The sequence below is a fragment of the Acanthopagrus latus genome, chromosome 18 (genome assembly GCF_904848185.1).
Source record: "Acanthopagrus latus isolate v.2019 chromosome 18, fAcaLat1.1, whole genome shotgun sequence".
NCBI lineage: Eukaryota > Metazoa > Chordata > Actinopteri > Spariformes > Sparidae > Acanthopagrus > Acanthopagrus latus.
The window spans coordinates 17,509,282-17,515,281 of NC_051056.1; positions in this window are offsets into that span (position 1 = coordinate 17,509,282).

Genomic DNA, 6,000 nt, shown 5'->3' on the forward strand with positions numbered 1-6,000 from the left:
CATGCATAGGGTGCAGGGTTTGTGTACTCTTCCACACGTTCCTCCCCTTTGCTCTCACTCTTCACACTGCTCAGCGGCCACTTGTGCACAGAGTGATGTCATGGGCCCTGGTTGTCTATGGCGATCGCATCTGACATGCTTTATCTTTGTGCAAGCTGCAGTCACCAGGAAGGGCAGTCGGGGCAAACGCATCTTCTCCTGCCTAAAGGGTCGGTGACAGCGCTCCACAACAGGCCCTGCTTTCACACGAGCTATTTTTGGAATCACGTGAGATCAGGAGGTTCGTTCACTCACAGGTCAATTCAGACCCGATCGCTATTAAAAAATCTCAGCATAGCCCGGAGATGTTGGGTGTTTTTGTTGTGCCGTTTATTTGGCAGGTCAGAATATTCTGCTTGCAAATGAGTGGCCTAAATTATTTCAGCCCATTTATTTTAGGATAAGATCCAATGCAAGATGACCCACATTACTTTTTTTTTTTCAGTGTTTTGTAATGCCTTCCGAGATATTTGAAAAGGGTTGCTTTGGGACACGGAGGGAGTTATTTGTTCATTAGTTGGTTGTTTTTTGTTTTTTTTTGCTCCATTCATGACTCATAACGGAAAGCTGTTTATGTCCTGCAGTGCATGAGCTCAGACAGAAATATGTTTCTGTAATGAGTGAACTTTCTCTTGCTCCCGCACATCTGGAACAGCCATCATGGAAAAGTCTAAATTTATGGTTCCAGGCTAACTGATCAATAAGTCCTCTTGATTCTGTAGCTATGTTATTGGTGTTTTCCAGAGGTCCCATTATTCAGAATCAATGCTCCAACTTTGCCCGGATGCTAAAATTAGACGAAGCCATCTGTTTAAGTTGCCAAGGAGTGGAAATTCGTGAAGAGGATGACTTTCTCTTCATGCTGCTGACATGGCAAGACCAAACTGATGATGAAGATAATTAACAATAATTGCACCGAGAGCTGCAAGACAGAAGACCTGCAACCAGTTCTGCTGCTGCTTCTAGACCTGCTTCGATGATTAACACTTGCATGGGAAGGACAAGTCGGTAGATTAACTGTGCGCTTCCAGAGCACAGTGATGGGAATAACTCATAAAAGGCCAAACTCGCAAGCTTGCTCATAAATGCTCACAGAGAAGAAGGTTCATATTAACTCAATGGGAGAAAAGTAGACAACCATGATGTCTGCATGAGTGCACTTCTTTATTGCTTTGCCAGACGGCCTGCGGCAACACGCGTATTTGTCGCTGTAAGCTTCCTCCCCACAAGACGGACAGAGAAGAAGCACGGAACAAAAGCGTTTTCCTCAAGAGAATCTTTTGCTTTCGTAGCCCGAGCCAGCATACCTGCTGTGACTGTCGACACACTGACACAGTGAGACAAAGCTGAGTTGCTTTTAAATGTGTCATTGCTATTTAGGATGTTTACGCACCTATTCTGTCAGAGTTTTTAAAAAACACTTGAGCAGGGGGGGATATTGGACGTCTAGCTGCCAGCCAGCTTAATCATCAGTTACTGGCAGCTTGATTCATGCTCCTGGTCTTTATTTAAGACATTTGTCAGGTGCCGACTGATGTTTTATAGCCACGCATTTTGTGGTTGGACGTTGTGTCTGAACAACACAGCCATGCAGAAAAATGCACCGCTGTAAACTGTTTGTTTCTGTTTGAAGTTGCGTTTAGGGCTCATCTCTGCAGGGTTACTCAGCACAGGTGGAAAAACACAGATGTATAACCTGGTTTTCTGCACACTTTAACCCTGTCCGCGTCTTGTGTGCATCGCAGCGTCAGAGAGCAGGAGCAGGGCAGGTCAGGGCTGGTGTTTGGCAGCGAAGGTGTCGGGGCCTGCCCGGTGCCCTCCTTCAAATCTCTGCATTCATCACCTGTCGCCCCTCTGACCCCCCCTGACCCCTCTCACTTCACCCTGCCTGCTCTTTCTTTCTCCTGCGTCCTCCTTCCTCCTCTCTCTTCGAGGAGGAGAGTGACAGTGCGGAGGACCTGGTGACACCTCTCATGACAGCAGCTGTCAGTCTCTCCTATCAATTACACTGGCTGACTGACACCCGCTCCAACCCCGATCCTAGCTTTCATTCACCCTCCAGTCATGATAGCATCCACCTCTGGCCTAAAGCAGACCCCATTTCTCTCTCCTAGACATGCACCCCCATGCTCAGACCATTGTAATAACTTTTTCTCTAGTAATGTTTTCAGGATGTCACTGGATGCGTTGCACATCGCGGTGCAATTCAACGGCGAATATGTGACTTCTCCCAGGATTTAGACTAAATCTCCCATGTAAAGAGTCTCCTCGCATGGAGAACTCAACTGATCCCGGCTTTGCCAGATCTCATTTAGATCCACCCGAGGGGGGCATCAAGTGCTGTGCAGTCCTAGAGACGGGATGTCTGGGGTGGGGAAGGATTAGACGAGACTCCCCCTGGCTGGCTGGGGTCCTGGGCTATCTTAGAGGCTCTCCTGTTTGCCTATGATGTTGTTGTATTCCAGCGCTCTGAGTGCAGCTTTAGATCAGACAGTGTGAGACCAGAGGAACCACGGGCATGTTTGACTTTCTAATCTCTTTTATTACTTTGACTGTTTTACACAGCTCTTTTCTTCAGAGTTGTTTTAAAGTAAGTTATGAGTTTGAAGTTTACTTTCACAAGCAACACCACGTCTTATCTTCAGTTTTACAGCATTGTTAACTCATTCTTTTAGATATTCATCATTTATTTTATACTCTTTTGCCCTTTATTGAGTCTCCTCGTTCAAAATGAAAGCTAAACAACACTGGGAACATGCGCTCGCTGCTCCTCCATCACTTCTCTTTCCACTGTCAACAGAGCGCTTGTTGTGACCCATCCCTCTGTTTGTTTAAGATCAAATGCAGGTGGAGACTTACATCCTTAAAGTGAAGAACACAAATAAGCTGTCAGAGACCAGCCTTGTAATTACTTACTGTACGTGCGTTATTATGAACACTGTGATTTCAGTGGAGGTGTACAAGTGCGAAGATGGATGCTGCTCTGCGGGCCTGAAGTACTCACACACCAAGTAAAACAACCATCTGTTCCACATGAAGGTCCTCTCTCTTTAGATTAATGAGGCTACCCATTCACCTGTTGATTTCTGCCTCCTTTGGTTTCCCCCTCAGTTCCCTCTACATCATTCAAATGGCTCTCCTCACCAGTGACGGTTACAGCATAATTGACCTGCAGCCAGCCCTGAGCAAATAGGACCCGTGTTGTGTCCCCTTCTCACGCAGAAGTCATCCACTTTGCGAAACCTTTTATCCAGAAAAATGGATCATCCATCACTAACTCCTGCTCCCCTCTCCGAGGCCCTCTCCTCCCACTCGGTTGCATAATAGGCCGTACCTTGTGAGCCAGTCATGGCGGGGGGAACACTTTGTCCGGAAAGAAGGTCACCACCGGAGAGTAGAAATCAGCCTATCGCTAGGCTCAGGGCACAATACGCCACTGTTGCTCACCCCTAAAAACCAAAAGATCCCCACTCGCCGACTTAGTATAAGCAGCTCAAGAGGAAGATCATGTGTTTGAACTGTACTTATGGCACCTGTTCATATCACAGGTCGACAGCTCATACGTCACGGCCCACTCACTACGGTCTCCCTCTGCGTGTGAGAACTTTTCCCTCTCTGTCTTATTAATGCCCCTCCAAGTTATGTAACAGCACACTGTGCCACAATAAAGGATTAGACCAACTTTGAGGAGATAAGCTTCATAAAATAATAATAAGCAGAGGCAGCACAGGGTTGGTTTCCTGAACTCGGAGCAGTTTCTGTTTAATATACTGTTAAATCTCTTTTACCATCAGGAGTCGCAGCAGCACCTCACCATAACTCATAGGTTAAGCAGTTTAGTCTGGAGTCTTCTTTCTCATTCAGATTAGTTTATTTGCCCATCTTCCCACGTGATGAGTCACTATTTCCCATCATACAGTAATTGTACAATTATTTGTTCACGCAGTTTCATTTCCAGTCTCAGCCTCCCTGTGTCTTTTCCCACCCTGGTCTTTTCCTCTTTAGGTATCCTGTTTATATGACACACACAGTTGCAGAAATATTGCGGAAACTGGGACTCGTTTCAAGATACAATGCACGCTTGATATGAAGGAAAGGTTCTGACAGCATTTTGTAAATACTGTCACTCTAACCTAACTTTGCTTTTTTTTCATTGCCCAGCTTGGGTCATAATGAGATTGAGTTTTATAGTTACTTGTATGAAAATACATGCATACATGTGCTACTTCATGCATGTGCATGTGCACGTGCATGTGCAGTTGCGTCTGTGTTTATTCAGTGTGCGTCTGTATCTGTGTGTACACAGCATAGGTCGGAAACGGGTTGGACCGCAGCGGCTGTGGAAGGAACAGGGAAGGAGTGCGGAGGAAAAGGCGTGACCATTGCCTGTCGACCACTACATCCACTGCCCTAACCACGGAGCGCAATAAAACATAGTCCAGACAATTTCACACTCACACACACACACACACACACACACACACACACACACACACACACACACACACACACAAACAGGGAGACCATAAGGACAAAATGCAGAGCTGACTGCTTTTGGAGGCGTGAACTCCTCTTGTAAAATATCATGTCACAGCAAAAATAACAAGAGTGAATCCACAGAGCGATGACTGTGGTTAAACTAAGGAAGTGAAGGGGAAAATTGGAGTAAAACTACTAATCTGTGTGGGGCTGGGCCGCAGGAACACACTCACATTGGTTGTCTCAAATTTGCCATGATAACACCCTGTTCTGATTTAAGATTAAACTGGTATGGCAGACAGTGAGTCACACACCCTTAAGCTCAACCTGTTCACCAAATTAAACAACACATTATGTAATCAACTACAATACTGCAATAGCATTTAGTAGTGACTAAATCTGGACTAATTGTACATGATGTAACAAATCAAAACCTGGTAAGAACATTTAGTAGTCATACATTTTCTTGTCAACCTTAAGAGATTACATTTTTATGAATAAAGGTACTGTATCATTCTTGACAAGTCCTTTAGATTAAAAGAGTAATTTTACTTAGTAAGGAGACAGTGTGGGATGACATTTAGACATAGCTGCTAAGGTCAAAGGTCAACAAGTTAGCAGAGGGCAGTGAAAGCTGCTGTGTAAAGTATTACTGTACATGCAAGGCAAGCTTTTGTCCAGAGAAAAAGTCACAATATAATTGAATAATTTCTCCATTTATCTGCAAGCTGTTCAGATTCAAAGGATTACATCCTCCCCTTTTCCTGTGTTATCTCTTGCAAAACAATTACAGGAATCACGGGGACCTTTGTCTTGCTGATTGTCTGAATGAAAAGTGAAAACAATGAGGGTATAAAACTGGGTCGAAGGTCAGGCACCGTTTGTCTTTTGAGTACATGATTTATATGAAGCACGCATAACTTCTGTGTTGAGAAATGTTCATCTACATGTTACAGGTGTTGCACCATAATCTTACCTCTCGCTTATTGGCAGCTCTGTAATGATCTTTAACCTTTTCTCAACAGATCTGGATCCCTCCCAAGAGGCAGGCCCCCGGAGAAGGGACCGACCAGAGGGAAACACAAAGGTCAAAGGTCAGGGGTTACTGATGCAGAAATGAGGGTTAGTCAGGGAGTGGATGGGGTGGTGACCTTCGACATCACAACCACAGAGTTGCAGACTCCAAGTCTTTAACCACCAGTCATGTTGAAATAACTCACTCTGTGTTTACATCTCTAGTTTATTACGTTTTAAGATACACAAAGTTTATAAAACCCTTGCAGATGTGTAGAGGGGCCTAGCCATAGCATAAGCATTGAAGGCTATCACAAAACCAATACTTTATATTTGATTTGGCATGTACACCATAAAGGTGACTATTAATAACACTAAAGGGAAGGTGTGTATGATTCAGTGGCATCTGGTGATGAGGATATGGATTGCAACCAGCTGAATACCCCTCATTTCACCCTCACTAACCGT